This window comes from Vidua macroura, chromosome 1 (genome assembly GCF_024509145.1).
Source record: "Vidua macroura isolate BioBank_ID:100142 chromosome 1, ASM2450914v1, whole genome shotgun sequence".
Lineage (NCBI taxonomy): Eukaryota > Metazoa > Chordata > Aves > Passeriformes > Viduidae > Vidua > Vidua macroura.
The window spans coordinates 28,638,865-28,659,568 of NC_071571.1; the positions used below are offsets into that span (position 1 = coordinate 28,638,865).

The 20,704-nt window shown below is 38.4% G+C and overlaps 1 protein-coding gene across 2 annotated transcripts in view; it reads right to left on the bottom strand.

The window, feature by feature from the left end:
• DGKB (diacylglycerol kinase beta) overlaps positions 1 to 17,213 on the bottom strand; it is a 337,132-nt gene extending 319,919 nt beyond the window's left edge. For both annotated transcript variants that reach the window (XM_053989200.1, XM_053989191.1), the window contains exon 1: positions 17,150 to 17,213. The gene's annotated coding sequence lies outside the window, so the exon portion shown is untranslated. The remainder of the gene's footprint in view (positions 1 to 17,149) is intronic.
• Positions 17,214 to 20,704: the final 3,491 nt, after the last annotated feature.

Below are 20,704 nucleotides of genomic sequence, written 5' to 3' on the forward strand. Positions count from 1 at the left end.
TTCTGAACAATATGCCAAAACCAAATACAGATCACTTTGTTTTGAATCTCAACTGCTGTGTTGTCTTCCCCACGAGGGAAGAATAGGTATGTGCCTGAAGAAGAGTAAACAGAAATTATGAAAAAGCTGATGATGCTTGGAACACAAAACTACAAAATGCCAAATCCTCTGCTTTTGGAAGCAAAGGAGTACTCAGTGCATTTAGCCTTTTTCAGATTTTGGCCTTCTTAGATACACAAAACAAAAGATTATTCAAGAGATTATTATAGATGTCTAATGTTTGCTAGCAGTTTCCAGTTCTCAAGGTTCCCAGGCACAAACTGCATCACTAGATTTAGCTTACATTTCTTAAATTGGCACAACTAAAATAAGAAAGTTATTTCTTTTGGCATCTTAGAAGAATTAGAAACATTGATTTAGTATACCTAAAAAATTCACTGTAAAATACACTGTTGTAAATATATGTACACCATATGTTTGTTTCCTATTTTCACTTTTATTCAAGCTAAGCTTATTAACATAACTGTTATCCTGTCATTGTTAGTATTTTAGAAACCTAGTGAAATTATGAAATATTTCTATATAGATAGATCAGAATATTCCGATGAAAATAAGTATAATTTCATGTACTTTTGCATATTTCATCCCTACTTTAATTATTCACAAAATTTATCTAGCCTTTTTAATAACAAGTATTAAAAATAAAAGCAGCAGATCTCCTTTGTAGGAGTTGATTAATTAATTACTAAGTCCAAGATAGCACAGATAATAGATGAGATAAATACTTCCACTAATCAGTATTTGTGAACCAGAAAGATTACTTCGTAGTATTGCTATTTTGTTATCTATGCAGTATTCCTTTGCTTTATGGCCTTAAAATCTATACATATGGAATAAAATGTTCCAGTAAATAGTATAAACAAAAAATGTATATTCTTATTCTGTCAAAAATTCTAGGGGAGAAAGGTCAAACATGTCTTCTTGATAGTCACAATTTCAAATAATACTGTATTTATTCATGTTTAAAATTTTGGTTGTACTAAATATTCCTGAATAGTCACAGCAGTTATGGTACTAGCATTTTCAAAATACTCCAAAAGCCCCAAAATATTTTACTGAAAATAGCAGGCTTGCTTGCTTGGCAGAGTTGGCAGAGTTATGCATACTTTTCAGATCTATCAAATGTTGCAAAAACACATGTCTTCTCTTTTATGGGACACCATGATTGCTCCATTTGTGGTAAATTTGCCCTGAGACACAGAATTTTCCAAAGAAAATTGCATTACAATGGCCCACATCATGCCATCTGTTTTAAAAACTCTCCAGTGATTTCTGTGGAGGATAGTCTTAAAAAATAAATGGAACAACATGTCCCCAAGTACTTTTTCTACCTAGCTTAAATACTTTTCATGAAAAATATTTTGAAAAAATTTAGAAAGCTGTAACATTACCACTAAGTTATGCCCTTAATATTAATCTATTCCAAAATGGGTGAGAAGGGTTCATGGACTGACTGTAACACATGGGAAAGAGCTCCATGGCTGCAGAGCAGGTAATGACCCCCACAATGCAGGAGTTGCATGGGGAGCCCCAGCTTTCCCAGGAGACAAGTCTTGCTGGCTCCCTTCCCTTCCACTCACACCCCCATCTGCTGCTGTGGCAGCAGCAGAGCAGCCAACAGCATCATTCACGTCACAAAAAGTAAGCAGCCATGGAGCCACGGTCCTGGAGAGGCCCGGAGGCCATGAGGAAAAAGTCTGGGATCTGACAGTCTAATATTACCCTCACATTTCACCAGTGCCATCTTAGTTCTTACAGAAGATGCTCAGCAAACAGTGCAGATGGCCCATGCCACACAAAGGCCCATGGACTAGGGGAAGGAGTGGGACAATTCTTTTAGCCTGTGTCAACACTGTGAACAAATTTCACCATGCCAAATACCTTAAATGCACTTCACCTGCTCCAGAGAACATCAAGAAAGGAAAAAATATGGTCACATCCTGTTATTGTCTACTCTCTTATAAGACTATTTCTCTGACACAAAGTGTAACTTTAAATTTTAATGCTGCAAGAACACCATGACCTTCCTTCTTTGGTTACTTTTGAAAATGAGATCTCTCTAAAACACCAAAGTATACATAAAGTTCAGATTTCTGATTATATAAATAAATACTTTATATAAAGAAGCATACCATCCTTATTTACACTGCACCAGATCTGTTACTTTGTAAGAGATACAGAGAGGAACATGTGCAGAAATTCCCTGATGAAGTCATCTGAAACCCCTTTCAAAAGAACAATAACCTTCTGCATCAGTACAGCTTCATATTTGTTCTATTTGATTTACAAATAGAACAAAAGTTCCTATGAACTTCATTAAATGGCTGTTATCTAATAATTCTAATCTTTTCATAGCAATGCCAGTGTTCTTAGATTAATAGTATCTGTTGGTCAAATTTTATTGATATAAATAGTAATTCTAAAATACCCCAGAAGTATATTGAATCTAACTCCCACCCTCTGCACACACAAAATGTCACTGGCTTTGCAACACCACTTCACATGGGTGATCTGGTTTTGGGACTGGTCTGGTTTGGGTTTGTTTGAATATGAATGATGTAAGGCAGCATTTCTTTTTCATATTTAGAATGGCTTTAGTCATGCAGATGATATGCCTGTCAAAATAGGTCCAAACTGGAATATTAGCAATAAAAAAAAAAATGACATGCAAAACATAATACAAAATTTCTAACAACTTGATATGAAATCACAGTAATTGTAACATCAACATGAAGATACTTCGTTCCCTTGCCAAAGAACCTTTTATGCCCCTGACACCTTCCAGACATGAGAGCCTCTAATTTATCCTTGATCCCACTTTGATCCTTGATCCTTGTGCTTCTTTCTTCTGAGCATCACTTCACATCTCTTTAACTGGATGTTGCTCCCTCACCCTAAGAGTTTGTTTGTTCCTCTGGGGCTCTGGAATTCACTAGGGGCTTAGTTTATGCCCTCAAAGATTCCTTGCTCTACCCATTCCAAAGCCACAGCACATTGCCTCCTTTCACCCTTCAGGAAGAGTGTGACCTTCTTGAATATTCCACCTCCCATTCTTGCATTCTTATGATTCAAGAGGACCCATCAGGAGATGTAGTGTTCCTTGTCTGCCTGAGCAAGGCATGATCACTACGTTTCCACTCAGGTCAACAGGTTTTTGAAAATCCCAATAGCATTTCAGAGTATCTCTGAAACACACTACTATTTATCACTGTGTTTTAACCTATCAAGGAAGTGGTTCTAAACATATCTTTCACACACACAGAAAAGTTGGGGGGGAGTGGGGAATGACACATTATATTTGATTGTGCCTGTTTGTTTGTACCAACTTTTACTTCTGCTTTGCTCTGGCAGTCAATCTGTTATCTTCTCTCACAACCATCCTGAGCAGCAGCACTTTGGGTGTCTAAAGCAGCAATTGTCAGAGCGCAACGTATACAAATAATACAATCCATTCCTTCATTTGAAAAGCAAAGACTCATTCAACTCTAAGCATCTTTGCCTAGGAGCACATTTACACACTGCTAAATTTTAGCCACAACACTCAGCAAACAGGAAAGGAGAATGACTCTTCACATATCACTAACTGCTGTAATCATCCCAAGTAGAAAAGTAAATATTTTGTTATGGAAATACAGCCAATCCACACTGCAAGAAAATGTACATCAAGTGTTTTGAGACAAAGAGACAATCTGGGCAGTGACTGTCCACTGGTAAAAGGATACCAGCAAACTCACTATCCCCTATATCAAGTCTGTACTAACCAAAGCAGATATAGAATTTTAAAAATGACACAATTAAGTCAAACACATGAAAGCATTCTCAAAGTTTTACTGGAATTCCATTTCAGAAGAGTAGGGCGGAGGTAGGAAGCTCTCATCTATTCTGCAAGGCAATAATTATTCAGGAAAAAATATTTAATGCTTTCTCTTTTTCCCTTTCATTTCCTAAACACACCAGCTTTCCCCAACCTTGGGACACACACACACTCACAGCCAAATAAACCAACCTCATCAAAACCAAAAAACAATGACAGAAACAGAAACAAAAAAACACACACATACACATTAAAAAAAAAAAAAAAACACTAAACAAAAACCACCATGAAACCCTGCAAAACAGCTGACTTTTAGAGTAGAAATTCAGTTTCTCTCTGCTGTAGTTGCCTCCACCATAGTCACCACTAGCAGTGCCTTGTCACTGTTTGAAGGCAGCCCAAGCAGGTCCCACTTTCACAATTCCTAATTCCCCGAGTGCATTATCAACATCCAGTGGAAAAGAAAAGCAGGAACAGCTCAAGGACACAGAAATGGAGGAGGCAGCAGCAGAGATGTAAAAATCAGGGCAGTCAGAGGATGTAAGATGGAATATAAGACAGACAGAGTTACAACTTTCTTCAGCTGCTCTTTTAGTGGTCTGTTTGACGAAATGTAACAAGTATTTCTTACAAAATATTATAGAAAAAAATGGACAATAAAGGAAGTTGAATAAGCTCAACTCTGAGCTGAACTCACCTGATGCACATTTCACTGACTCTATGATTCTATGGTGTAGGCAAAGCCTTACACACAGAGATTAACTTTCTTATTTTAAAGCCCTAGTTCTATGTATGACCATGTATTTTGATGTAGTGCGAGGACTATATAATTGTTACTAAAGAATTCTCTAATTATATTGGTACGTTTTCATATTTCTAAGACTGTTACAACTGTTAACAGGAAAAAACTATCATATAATGCACAGCTAATAATCAGTGAAGAGCAGTATACAGAAACAACTGTGGTCTAGGACAGAGGGCTGTATCTGACACTGATGACTGAAATTTTAGTTCTCTAAAAAGTAATGTATATATTTTACAAATTTCTAGAAAACAGAGTTGTAAACAATTTCAATATAGAAAGGTCAAGACAAACAGAAGAATAATTAAAATCTTCTAGCTCCAGAGGCAGGAATTCATCATGGTCTAATCTAATTCCCTCAAAGTATGAGCAGGTTAGAAGCTATCTGCATATGGTTTCCATGCATCTGCTACAAGGGAAATGACACAAATACACCTTGGAAAAAACACACAGGAAATAAACTCACAACACCAGAAGTCACATGTTGTAGGTTGGATTGATTTAGTTAGGGGTTTTATTAATGTCAGGTTTGTTCCTTGTACTTCCCTATTTTTCCCTCACAGTGGTTTGCTCCAAGTTGTTTACCCTGAAAGTTCCGGCCACTCAGATCCACAGTTACCTGTCAATCTTCTCACCTCTCCCAGTTTTCCCCTTATTTGGTTCTGTCAGTCAGGGGTTGTCACTCCCTGTCGGATGTCAATCTTGAAACCACCCCCAGCTTCTTCATGAAAGTTCCGTATCAATCACCCCACCTTAGCCTTTCTATTTGTCCCAGAGCATCGTACCCACCTCTGTTATGTTACCATTGGTTGTTATAATCTACGTCATCTCTCTATCGTTTGTCCCCATTGGGCGAGCCAGGTTTCCACCCCTGTCTGCCCACCCCCTACCTAATCTGTTGTCGTTCTTTGTTCTCCGGCATTTTGCCTTGCATTGCTCAGAGAGCGTTTTGTTCTGACCACACATGGGGGAATAAAAGTTCTTAGGGCTCGCAAACAAAGTGTCCTTCTCTCATCCCTTCGTCTCCTCTCAGCGTGTGAAGCTACCAAAGCTGCGTTACCCACGCCGCAGCACTCAGCATTACCAGGTTGGCAGACACCATTCCCCTGGAGTGCCTGCACACGCGTGGCGGCCACTCGGCCTCTCATAGGCAGTGCTGGCCGGCGCTTCTCGACTGCTTGAGGTTGTGGCAGGCAGCGGCTGCAGTCACACCTCAACAGCAAGAATTATAATGCACTGATTTTAAACTATACATCATTTTTTTCATCAAAACTTCGAAGTTTAAGAAACATTGCTCATATCTCAGTATATTTAGAATAAGTAAGCTTTAAAAGGAGTAGGAACAGGAGTCTGACAACATCAGCCTTCCTCATTTACCATTGCCTTGCTTTATCATATTCACCCTCTTATGTTCAGATCCACAGACTAATACAGTCATTTGACAGCATTCAGTATTCATTACTTTTACTAGTCTAGAAGCTTTTCAATAGTTTTTACTAAAGATGTATCTTCCTGAGCTAAAATTGCTTCAATTTCTTTGTAATGTAAATTCTTTTACTGTACACCTAACAAGGGGCACAGGTCTATCTCATTAGTTCAGACTATGAAATACCAGACAATATTTCTCTTTGATTCATATAACATGTCACAGAACTGCAGCTTTTACTAAAAAGATTTTAAAAATTAATTAATTCCAAGGTACATACTTTATAAGCATTATTATATACAAGATTATAAATATTGATGAGTAGTTCATACAGAGTAATTTATGGGAAATATATTTTTTTAATTAAGTACAAATTCACAGAAGTACAATCCTTGGAAACAGCCTCTCAGTGTGAACAGTCACACTTAAAAATTTAGATGTAATGTTGTTTACACCTTCTTCAATATTTAAAATATAAGACCTTAAAAAATTATGACAGTAACAGCTTTGCTTAAATACCTTCACAGATGAGACAGACTCAGTATTAGATTTCATTCTAAACTAAAATTATCAGAGTGTTTAGTCCTCTCTTCTTGTAACATTATTGTTTTAATGACTTAGTCTTGTATTATAAGGTTATTTTAGACTCCATAGGGACATTCTGTGGCTTCTGGTAAGGGTGTGCAAAATTGATGCTCAGTGAAACCCCAATCTGCATGAGGCATCTAATGACATGTTTTCTCAGGCTGTAAATGACTAGGCACAACGGTCCTTGTGATCAACTCCAAAAGAGGATGACCACGATGATGTTGATTTTTTAAAAAATGATAACAGGAATACTGCAATATAATGCCAAATATTTAGTAGTAATGCATACACAAAGCCCCAGTTACAGAGCTGGTTTCTGTCAGGTATATGATATTTGTCATGTACTGGACTTCATTCAGATCTAAAGTGACCCCAGCCAGGGTTAGTCACTTGGGTCAGAGCTGTTTCTCTAATCACCACTTCAAAGTGCAATTCCTGTAACTAAACTGTCAGATGGATTCTGGCAGCCATAATTTAATCATGTTCACAACTGCAGTGAATATTTGCTGCCATATTCAGCATGCAGTCAATAGAAATTTATATAGAAGGTATGCATACTTACATAAACACACTTGTGTTCTAAATTAACAAAGTCCAAGTATTTATGGACTAGGCAGCAGAATATTTTGTATTAGGTTAAGATTAAAAGATTGGAAAACATAGAAAAGCAAAAAAAAAAGTAAACTTCCAAAAATATTTTTAAATGTTTCTGGTTTTAATAGTTCTTTAAATAAGTACATTTATGCAAGAGGTGTGACACATTGTATTGTGGCCTAGGGTATCTTTTAAAAAAAATTAAGTTCACCATGTATTATTCACAAAGAAAAACAACCCTTTTCCAATAGATTAATAAGTCATTATTTTAGTTATTATTATATCCATGCCAATGAAATATTTAACACGGGCACCAAAATGTTTTTAAGGATAGGTACAAGAAAAAATTTAGAGAGCTGACACTGAATTTAGGTATGACATAGGTATTAAGTCGTCTAATAGTCTGATTGTTCTTTCTCTTGCTTGCTAATGCTATCCTCCACTTCCCACAGTACATCAGCACTGATAAATCTAAAGTAATGTACATTAAAAAAAAAAAAAATAAATCACAGCAATACACTTAAAGTGATGACCAGTGAGCTCATCACTGATGAGTTACCACTCAGAAACATAATAAAAAATTGGAATTATAATCAGAAAATATCAGCTTAGGGCTTGACAGCATACAAAAATAAAAGTATTCAGAAAAAAATTCAGAATAAAACAATTTATTTCATTGTATAGATCCCTGGTATATTTGCATTCTGAATAACATGCAGAGCTTTATGGATTTGCAAATTGATTACAGCAGAACTGAAAAAAGAGGACAAAAAGATGGAACATAAAAAATAAGAGTACACTAAAATTCTTCCATCTTAAAAATGAAGCAGGCCTATCTCAGATATCTGTAAAATAATAAATGTGTACAGAGTGTTGGAACCTGAAGGAACACACTGGACATCCTCTGCCTATTCTTCTATTATTTTCTAGATAATCACTCTTAGGAGACATCATACTAGTCCAGACAGACTTTCATCCAGTAAAACTATTCTTATGCTTTTAAGAAGGATGAAGAACGATCCCATTCACCTGCCTCACTAATAGTACCTTGATAAGGATATATATAAGCCACAGTGAATTTTGAGTACAATATGCAGAATTTGACTCTCACAGAAAAAAAAAGCAACAAAAATCCCAAACAAATAACCCCCCCCTCCCCCAAATAAACAAAGTAACAGACACACTGATGAACAGTAATTATTTTTCTCTGGGAAAAAATAACTAAATGCTACAAGGTTTACCACACTATGTAGTGTGGGTGTTCACTTGCCACATATATAACACATACTTCCTATAAAAACTGAGAAGGGGCATACAACCAAGTATTTTACTAGCAATATATAGTTTTCAAAAAATATGTAGATAATAACTAATGTAAATATCGCTTTTAGTTGTAATTGTACTTGCAGTCATTTACAGAATTCAACTTCAGCTATACTGAGGAATGTAATCTACATTATCAATTCTTCAAAAGAATCCATCTACAATACACAAAATTCTTCTCCATGATAAACTTAATGACCACATGTAAGGTCTTCATCATGCTATTTACAACCATTTTAAGGCATTTAATAGTATTATGAGGCTTTTAAATTATTAAGTTAGAAAGGTTCTGCTGTCATGAACTTTCTTTCCTTCCCTCTTCTTCTTCCATTCTATTAGGCTATCTTAAAACAAGAAGTAAGCAGTGGAGTATGTGTTAAATCTGAAGAATCAATGACAACATTGTTGAAGACAAGGTAAGACTCAGTATTATCTTTTTTTCTCCGACACCCACAAGTTGAAAATAATTACCACAGCCGTTCTCCCTTCAGGTGCTTGATTTTTTAACAGTTTAAAATCTCTCTGAACTTTGTGCTTTGCACAAGGAACTTTCCTTTAAACAGCCACAACATTTCTTGCATATCCCTAAAACATTTAAATGGCTGTAGAACACACTGGTTTAAAGTGTTTGAGACATTCAGGTTATATAATAAAAGTAAACATACAAGTTAAATGCACCTCTGTACACTGTCTACACATCCCTCAAACATAGACCCAGATGAAAAAAAAAATTGATATTAACATGCAATACTGATCTACACATTTGATTCATATTCATTTGTTATTATGAAGAATAGTTATCAACATACATGTTGATATGAAAGCACAAGGCTCAGAAACAAGATCTCATTTTGGAATACGGGCATCAAGTTCCCTGGAGAAGAACAACATTTCATTCCTTCATTGTTGCATCCTGGGTTTGGGTTCAGATTAGGGGTTCTGATATATGTTATTTAGCCAGTTCTGTGTACCCCTGTGCACCCCCATGTTCCCCCCCCACGGTGGTCCGCTCCGGGTCACTTGCCACTGGAGCATCACCCTGCCAGTCCTGTAACCACTCCTCTGTTCACTCCTGAGAGTTCTGTGTCTGTTACCCTGTCCCCACAACCCTGTTTGTCCCGGAGCCCTGTGTCCGCCCCTGTCGCGTCCCCGTTGGTTACCGCGGTCCACATCACTCCCCCGTTGTCTGTCCCCATCGGGCAAGGGGGGCTTTCGCCCCTGTCGACCTGCCCCCTATAAAATCCCATGCGCCCTTGGTCCCAGCACCATTTTGCCCATGCGGCACTAGGGAGCGGCTGCTGTTCTCCATCACAGCTCCACGCGGCAATAAAAGCTCTCCAGCCAACTGCGCAGACAGACCGGACATTCCTTCGCCTCTTTGTCCCGCCCTAGCGCCGGCCACAGAGTGCGGCCAGCCCCACCACCAGGTCGCTGAACGCAGCAGCGCCCGGGACAAGCGGCAGCCCTGGTCGCACAGAGAGCCAACGCCCTAGCCGGGCTCTCCAGAGCTGCCCGGGACCAGGGAAAACGATGTGACGCCGCACTTCGTGGGTTAATAATTTGCTCTCAGCTTAAAAGAGATGGCACCTGCTCTGTCAAATACATATTTGCATTTCCAAAGAATGAGAGCAGCAAACAAGACCAGGGGAAGAGTAATGAAACTTTTCCTGAATAAATTAAAGAACTCTATATGGGGAAGGGATGAAGCATTTGAATCTGAATGAAAACTGCAGAACCTGACAAGAAATATGTACAAGAATTGGAAAACCTTTCCTGCTTGTGATGCTCTCCAGTGAAAATCGGCCAAGAATGTAAATAATGCAAGACAAACTGGAGCTTGACCAAATAGCAAATCCAAAGAGTTGTAACTTGTCAGGATACATAGATTTTGATCTGATTTTAGTACAAATAAACAAAGCAAGAATGTCTCAGTTCTACAACTGCTGTCATTAAGTCCATGTTCCACAGTAGTTCATTTTGGATTTTGAAAATAATGCTTTTATTTTATTTTACTTCAAGATGGTAGATGAATTATGGATTAATCACAGAAGCTTTCAAGATTTCTAGATGATGAAAGCATTCTTCCACCCCCATAGGAGTCATTATCCTTTTATTTAGGGTCCTGGACTAATCATGCAGAACTCTCTGTCTCCATATATCATCACATTAGGGTACTGAGAGGGTCATTTCTTCCTTTAGATAGACAGCATTTTGAGTCACAAATCCAAAGTGAAAAATGAAAAAGCTCCAAATGAAAAAGCTTCATGGAGTGACCACAGTCATCAGGCATGTGCTCTGAATTGAGATAAGGTCAGAGGGAATATGGCCCAAACCCCGTAGGAGTGCTCTTAAAAGAATACATTTTTTCTATAGCCCATATATTCTTATTACTTTCCTTTACAGCTACCTGCCTGTTAAACTCCACTGAACTATTACTGAATATGTTCCTGTTAGCCAGAGAACTGTAAGATTCTACAAATTCTTCTGTCATTGACAGATGACCTACCCTGACTTCATCAGCTCATCAGACCTTAATAAGAACACACAAAAATTCTTAGAAGAGACTTGAACAATTTGCTCACTAAATAGGCAACTAGATATAAGTACTGGAACTTCATCAAGATTCTTTTTCTCAACGCCAATAGAGATATGTAACAATCACCACCCTGGTGTACTGTGCAATACAGGGTAGAAAAATATATTGAACACTCATATAAGCTGGTTTTGTAGTTTCTGGGTGAATATTTATAGGAAAAAGTCAGAGACAGAACATAAAGCTTTTCTATGAGTAACTATTTTGAATTTGCAAAAGCAAAACATTTCATAACTGAACACGATATTTTACAATGTGAGGAAAAGAAAATAACCACTTGGCATTTTAAATTTAAAGAGGAAGTAAAAGAACATTCTTATCAGAGTACTATACTGTTTTTAACAACATCTAATATTCAAAGTTTTCCCAGGATTCCTCCAGTCATTCTACTTCTATGAAATGTTGTGTCAACAGCACTAAGCCTAACAAAGGGCAGTGCAAATTTTTGTATCTCTGTTATATGAGATCATATTGTTTAGAAGGTTTGGATTCTTTGATATGGAAGTTGTCAGGCTGTTTAAACACAAACATCTTCATGGGTGCTTTTATAGTAAAAACAGACAAAATGACCCACTGTATGTCCTGAGCAGAAGTAGCTGCAGTACTACACAATTTTGAATTTACAACAACATATGAAAACAAACCTTATCACAGATCCGGTAGTTTTTCAATGTGTATGACATGTAGAACAAAGTAAACCTAAACGCATAAGGCTTCAGAGTTTCAAAGTAAATCCAGGATTTTTAGAAAGGCCTGTAATTTTATTTTTCTCTAAAAAGCATTGATGGGATATTTTATATCAATAACGAATTAAGACAGACTTTTTGGTAAAAACATACCATTGTCATGTTTTTGGGACATGAATTAAAATAGAAATGCTCCAGACTACTTGTTTATTTAGATATGTTTAAAAATAGGTCCTTTGATATTTAACTTCTGGTACATGGCCCATTCTAATGAACTACTGTTTTAAGGCTATTTTACTTTGTGTTTATATTCAGTAATGCATGGAGAAGACTTAACACTTTCTTAGGAGTTCAATTCTTCCTTATTTTCCTAGCTGAGAAAAAATATCCAATGGTATAATTTATCTCACACAAAGACAGACATCCCAAAATTAGATTTTAAACTGTGAACAAGGCACACTAGCCAGGCACCCTTTATAATGAATTGAGAGACCTGGATACATTCAGAATGTGCTTCAACTGACCTATAAAGAATGCTCATCTTAAAATTAAAATTTACCCTAGCAGGTGCTTTTGACTTTCCATTAGTAATAATAGGAGAGACAGAAGGTAGCCAGATGGTATTTCGATATTGAACAGAAGACAGAATAGACACATCAATGTATATTTTTTAACATTTTAAAAACTTTATTTCTAAATTATGACCAAGTTATCAAAATCTAAAGAAATAGGCAAGGATATTGAGTAAAATATTCTAGGGGTGTACAAAAGCAGCATTCCGATTATAGAAAGGAGATTAAATCAAGTTTTCCATATATAAACCTAAACCTTTTCACAGAATTGTTATAAATTTTAGAAAAAGGTTTTCATTGAAGACTAAATAGAAAAAAGAATTTAAAAATTTTAAAAAAGGTAAGCATTATATTTCCTTTTGCTTGCTTAATTAATTCTTGCTTGTAATCACATAACTTTCAGTTTTCATCTACCTCAGAATCAATTTTTTTTGCTATAAATATTATCTCTTTTTTTTCTTTATTCTCATTTTTCTTTCTTCCCTTCTTAAAACCTATTTCTGGCATAATATTATCTCCCATTCACTTGATTAATTCATAAATTCATGCAGGACACAGGAGAAAATCCACAATTAAAGAGGCAAAACTAGCAGCAGACCCTTGAGTCTCAGGACGCAGTGGTTCATATTCTTTTGTCTAGGCCATAGTCTCTCGATTTAGAAGAAAACTCTATTTTTCCTTTCAGAAGATAAGACAGAAAAATTTGCTGATTTCACACCACCTGAGATTTTCTCCTAGGCTGATTCAGCTGCCTTACTATTTGCCGTTCCTCTAATTCACTTAAATTTAGCTTCTCAGTTCTCTATGACTACGAACATAAAATTTGTCACTGCATGGAAAAGCCACATACACTTCAAGAGCATCCAGGACTGAGTTCAGGTAACTTCCAAACTCAAACCAGTGTATAAATCAGAAGTGTCCACCTGGAGACAAATTTAGACCAAAGAGAATAAATTTGACTCATTGCTTTTACTTTACACAAAATGCTTTAAAGGACAAAGGAGAAAAGAAAGACATTTCTATTAACTGTGTGAGTTTTCTCCATTTCCTGACTAAACCAACAACACATTGGAATGCTTCATAATAACCACAAGGCAACCTTATATGCAAGCAAAGCACCATATCGCAGCAGAAGGCTCACAGATTTGGATGCACCAACATTAACTTTCCTGAAAATTTTCATCACATCTCTTGAGATTGTTACTACTGCAAGGACTAGAGAGTGAGCTTCTTATTACAACTACTGAGCACTAGACATGTCATTGAATGTCTAATGGAAAAAAAAAAACATAACAATTTCAAACCAAGTAGTCAAAATGTGGCTGAAAATCAACCTAAAGATAATTAATTTATGGCATTTGTATTAACTAAATATTTCTGCCACCATAAGAAAAGTAATTCCTAAAATCCTTAACAAAGAAGAAAGAAGTATCTAGAGGTCATTTTAGTCATGATTTACTATGGTAAACAACAAACATCTAAAAATAAAAAGGTAATCAGTCCCCAGAATTGGAAGTCTAATTAGTAACACTGAACTGACAAACATGTCTACAACTCTGCTTGTCTTTGTTTTATTTACTTTTTAAAAAATCGTTCAGGGCAAAACAATAGTGTCAGAGTTGTACACTTACATTCCAAACTTGTATTAAATGGTAGGACAAGAAATAAACAGCCCCCAAACACTTACATTTGTTAAGCTTTTAAACTTGTGGCAAACTAACTACATGCCTTCAGGGCTAAACTGCTGCAAACATTATTCAGAGAAGTCTTTTATTTTTTTCAGAAACAATTAAAAAATAAAATGTGTTCTACATTGCATAAAGCTGTTTTACAGGGTGTTTGGGGACAGTTACTCATCTCAACTCCAACTAAATAAATATTTACTTCTCAACTTCCTGAATTAGCCTAAATACTTTACCTGCATCAGATAATTTCTATCCATAGCAAGAGCATTATTAGTGTACTGAAAACTAGGTTGGGTTGACAAAATCAAGATATCAGTTTCAAAGCCCAAATCTTTAACTTTTTTTACTCTTTTAGGTAAGGTATTAAAAATAACTACAAACATCAAACTCTTCTCAGTGGGACCCAGCATGTCACTTCTTCAGCTTTCCAGTACTGTCAATTTGCTGGTTTAGCTATAAAAGAAGTCTCCAAAGAGAAAATTATTAATGTTATGAAAAATTAAAATTATGGACAAGTAATTGTCTTAAGTCTTCTATTACTGTTACTAATTATTTTGTAAGTGCCAAAGGAAACAAAAACCTGACTGAAGAAACTCACAACTGAAGGTCAAGAGATTCTTTACTTGGAATTCTTGTCATAAAATTATTGTTTCTAACCTTTTATACCAACTTCTGTTGATTAACCTGGATGTGACATACTATAATTCTTTCAGAGTAACACTTGGAACCTAATCTACACAAGTGTAAAAAAAAAAAATTGGGAATTACATCCAGAGCAAGGTATAGTCCATATTCTTGATATCTTTTTCACTTTAGACAGTAATGCAAAGTTCAGGTGGGAATTCCTGAAGCAGGTTGCAAACTTTACTTGATAGCAACAAGCTGTAGGGAGTTTTCAGGAGGCCAACATCCTTTTCTTCTACAGCACTGCATGGTATTAATGTCTCCCAGATTTGACTAAGAAATGAATGAAACATCGTGTATTATCTGTACTCAAGGAGCACCTGGACGATGCTCTTAGTCACACAGTTTAGCTTTAGTTAGTCCTATGAGGAGCAGGGAGTTGGAATCAATGATCTTTATGGATCACTTAAAACTTGAGATATTCCATGATTCTATGCTATATGCTGTTAGTTTTTATTACATTAAATGTAAAGCATGACTTCAAGCTGTTCTATATGTGCCATTCACAAGAACTCGGTGCTGCTGACATGCACACACAAAACAAGCCCAGTCCAATTATTCAGCCAGGTGAATAATTTACTTTTACTCCCAAATGTGCTATTTACAGTCTGCTTTATCAAAATGCTGCTCTAACAGGTTTCCTACAACTTTCTTATCATTCTCTTCATTCCTGTTCCAGTGATCTCATTCCATAGGCAATAGGTACCTAGACCCATCCTACAGAGACACCTGAATTACAGTTCCAGAGCAGAAACAGTGCAGAATCTCCTTATAAGTAAAACCTAATATCTAGTGCTCTTTAAAACAATTAACTTTATTATTTTCATATTGCATGAACTCAAAAAATATCTGTTCATTCATGCATTGCTACTGAATACTGTTCAAGACACCTATAGGTGTTTAGAAAAGATGATTTCAGCTGGTACATAACAATTCATATATACTTCTTCCTTAAAAAAAATAAGAAAGGGGGTTTTTCCTGTACCTGCCTAAGAACAGCAACGCCTGATGTTTGCAGGCCCCTAAATTAGATTAACAATTGTACCCAAATATTTCAAATTCACAGTGTAAAACATATCATTCCACAAACATTTCAGACTGTTGAATAATTGTTCCAGGTCTTCCCTGCCATAATAAACAACAAAGTCCTTCTACCTTGACAAATGAACAAGAGACAAGAGAAGCCCCTGGAGGAAAGTGCTGCTTTGTGATGCCCCATGTTTCTTGATGCTTGTTTTCCTTCTGTACTAGATAGACATTTCAGGCTCTGAGTAATACTGGATTACCACTTTGGGGAGAAACAAGGGACTTATTTCCTGTCATGTTATCCATAAAGCATAGCATAAATCCAGTCATTTGGGAATACATATTAGGTTCTTGCTATGGATTTTTTTCCTGGACGCATAATGACTTTCTAAATATATGCATCATACCATTCAAGTGCAAAGAAAAACTATTACTTTGCTACATTAGGTCACTTAAACCTAAATGGGAGTAGGAAATGTCAAGTAGCTTTTATAAAAACTTAAAAGACTATGTCTCCTGCTACAATTACTGGTTTTCCCAATCCTGTTGCATTGCCTTTTTTATTTTATGATAGGGTTTTATAAGTTTTCCATTTTTTCTAACCTTACAACAACCAGACAAAACTGCTGTTGAAAATTAATAAAGTTCTACCCAAATTTGTAGAAAAACAGTCAATCAATGAAGAACCGAAGACCCTACAGTCTGCTTGCTTAGCTATGGAAAAATTATACCTATGATTTAGTAATCTGATTAGAAGACCTTTAATCCATCTCCAAAACAGGACTCTCACAATGAAAAATGTAATTACATTCACTTCTGACAAATAAAACTGTTCTTCAAAAAGAATCAGAACAACACTGGGCCACAAAACAAACAAACAAAAAACCCTAAAAAAAAAAAACAAACCCAAAACAAAATAATGAGCTCGTGACATCAACACGTAAAGTTTAAGAAGACCAGCCTTTAAAGCCTAAGTTTGCAGCTGCATCTTTTGTTTCCTGCCCTCGCTGTGTTCGCATCCACACTGAATGCCTCAGCACTTCACCGTTGTGAACCCGGCTACCAGGGGCAGCATCAGGACACTGACTGAGGTTGAGCAAAGTGATACAGGTCGACGAGGCAAATTGGCAGTAACTAGAAATCAAAGCGACGCGTCGTGACAAATTCATCACGCCACGGTTAGCTACAACTTTCAGCTTAGCCCCTCCGCTACGCCTAGACACACAGCCGTGCATCACGACCCCCCCAGTTCCGCGGCTCCCACCACTCCGGCCGCCCAGCGACTCGCGAACTTACTGCAGTGCGATGCGGGCGGAGGGAACGCTCGGCCCTGGGATGCGAGAGAGCGCGGCGCCCTGGGCAGCTGCGGGACCGGCCATCCAGCCGGGCCACCGCCAGCGACGGCGGCGACACCGCCGCCAGTCCCCCCGCCCCGCCCCGCCGCCGGCTGCCGCAGCCCAGCGCGCCCGGCCCGGCCCCGCGGGGTCACCGCCGCCCTCGGCCCCGCTTCTCGCCGCCCTCCGCGGAACAGCGCGGAGCCGGCAGCCGCCCTCCTCTCGGGAACGGGCAGGCGCCTCCGGGCAGCGCGGTTTTAAGCGGCGGTGCGCCAGCACATCTCCCACCCCCTTCCCGGCCGGGCGGCAGGGGGGAGGGGAGAAGCGACACACACACTCACGCACGCACACATACATATACACACACACACACGCTCTCACTCACACACACACAGACACCCCCTCCGCAGCCCCTCCCGCCCCCGTGCAGCTGCGGTACCTGTTGTCCAGCGTCCGCATCCCCCGGGCGCCGCCCGCCGACTCCGCGCCCGCTGCGCGCTGGAGCAGCGGTGCGGCAAGACCCGCGCACCGCTCCGCAAAGCTCCGCTACCCTTTCTCCACCCGCTGCCCCGCGCCGAGAGGCACTAAGCCCGTGCAATACTTACCCAAAGTTTACAGGCTCTCCCCGCCGGTGGCGACCGCCCAGGGCTGGCGGTCGCCCTCCCTGCTGCCCGCTGCGAGGTGGCGGGGCTGTGGCAGCGGGCACAGCCGCGGGGGCACGGAGGGGCCGAGCGCGGCCCGCCCCGCGCGTACCTGCCCGGCCGGGCGCTGCCGCGGGGCGCCGGGAAAAGGCGGCGGCCGCGGAGCGGCTCCCACGCAGGTGCGCGGGCACTGCGCCGCCGGAGTCCGCGGCTGAAGGAGCTGGGGGAGACTGCGCCCTCCCTGCCACGGCAGCGTCCGGTCCTCGGCAGCCGCTGTGTCCCGGCAAGGCCGGCCCAGTGCCCGGTTCGGCTCCCGGCAGCTGCTTCAGCATCAGCCCGCCGTGCCCGGCTCGCCAGCCTCCATCCGGCCGAGGGACCTTCGCGAAGCTCGCTCCGCGCAACGCTGCTCTGGGCCCCTGCTTTCCTCCAGCACCTGTTTTGGAACCTCTCTGAGGGTAGCAACAACCCAGCTAGGGCCTGTAAGAATTTGCAGATTTACTCAGAAAGAAAAAATTAGGGACTAGAGTACCAATGGCACGGAAATGAATGTCTTTGTGCCAGTGCCTACCATCTAGCAAGATACAGAACTAGGGAGCTGATCAAACTTTCACTGACAGGTTCCCAGTGTGTTTAATGAGAGATTTCTATGGACTACCAACTTCCATCTTCACCAAGTCTTGAGTGGTCAGATAAGATTCAGACCTTCAGCTTGGAACCTGATTAATTATAATATATAACTATAATTAACATTACAATTAAACATTAATATAATTTTTAATTATAATGTCATTAATTTATATTCAGTTTGTTGATATATGGCACTAAAAGACTAGCTCTGAAAGGTGTTTTAGACAATGTAGATGAGATTTAGTACATTGCTAGTAATTTTATATAATAAATCCATTGAAGTTTGAAAATAAACATTTACCAGCATTTTTTGTTTCTTTTGTACATGTATCCATTCTTCCTTTCCAAAATGTGTAATTTTAGTAAGACACAAGTGCTAGAAATTCTTGGAATCCTCTATTGTAGGAACCATGTAAAGCCATGCCAGCCTGATTTGGTTTATAGAGAGGTTTCTTAAAGAATTTCTTAATTCACCTAGTGCACTGAATGTGGTTTCCTTAGCATAAATGGTACCTGCTCTCTATAAATTAGCTTCTTCACAACACCATTAAAGATGTTTAAGTGTTTTGTATTAGCACATTTCCAAAACTCATTGACACTTCAACTTTTCATTTAACAAAAGAGTTTGAAAATTTAGATGCGTATAAGTAAAATGCAACTTTATGTTATATAATGCAATAAGTATGTATTTATACTATATACCCAGAGATAAAAATGTATTCATAACTAAAATTTCATTTTTATATAATTTTGATTGTCTTAAATGAACTCAAATTGTATTTTAAATAATCCATTCAATTATCTTCATATTCTCACAAAACCAAAAGAAACAACAACTTTTTTGTAACTTTGGAAAAATATGTTCTCAGATGCATAGCCTCATACCTATTAGCCTTTAAATTGACATCCAGTAGTCAACCTTATAAATGTCTTTCCAAATGCCAACTTCACAGTAGCACATGCCAAGTACTTGCCCTTACTTCCCCATGTCTAATCTATTGCTTTCCCTTTAAAAGTGATTTCAAGAGATTCTTTTTCTGGGAAGGAATTCATACTGGGAAGGAATTCAGTCCCAGTATATTTGAGCCTCAAGTTACTAATAGTTACTTAATTGTGATAAATTATTCCAGTACAACACAAAATTTTTATAGGCCTTGCAATAAAACATTACATATCGTGGTATGGGCAGAGGGCTGGTTTTGAATCACCATATTGCCTTAAAAATTGCTTTGAAGCACTCTCAGTTACACATGGTCATAAAAAAAAAAATTGCTGCAAAAAATATGATCAAAATTAAAAATACATTTTCTTATGTTGTGCAGAATTTCCATATATTCACTTAGGCCTTTACTGTTCTCTTCTGCTTTGTATAAGAACAGGGTCTAACTTCAGTTCCTATTGAAATGGAAAAGGTCCCACAAGTTCATTTGCGGTTTGGAATGACAAGTCCATTGACCCTTGTAGCTTTAAAACGCCAAAGAAAAAATTGGAGGTCTTACAATACAGGAAGAAAAATTAACCCCTTCATTAAACATTTCATTTGCCCCAGGAAAGCAACAATCCTCACACAGGTGAAAGCCAACTCAGTACAGCTGAGCTGTAAAAGGTCAATGCAACAGATGTCAAACTGAAGGACTCTTAAGATTCTTTTTTCCGCTGGAAAATACTTAGGAGATTGCTATCCACATGCCTACTTTTAGAAACATTGCTGTATTATGTGCTGTTTGGAGAACAGGTAGAGGGTGGGGATAAATGGGTTATGGCTTATGGCTAAGAGCTTCCTCAGCACAGAGCTCAGTGGCAGCCTTTGTGCATAGCACATTTGCATAAGCATCTTTGTTCTGGTTTCAATACAAAGCTCCATCCTCCTGTTCCAGAAGCAGGATGCTGCCCAAACTGTATATGCTCCTGTCCTCCTGTCCTTTAATCAAGCTCCTACCAGATTAAAAGCAGATTAAAATATGCAAAGTTTGTCTGTTAACAGCTCACTCCCTCACAGCAAAGAAAATAACAGATGTCTAGAAGTCACAGCCAGAATTTTAAATATTAAATTTGTTATACTATATACTTAGATCTGTGTTTGGATATTTAAATTGGTTTTGTTGCTAAGCATGACTTTAAGTTGCTCATTTAATAAAACTATGATGAACCTGGGGCCCTACATTTTTATATGATTAATAAAGAATAAAGCACCTAATTCAAGAATCCTAACAGAAAAATTATTCTCGGTTTCCAATATGTTTTATTTG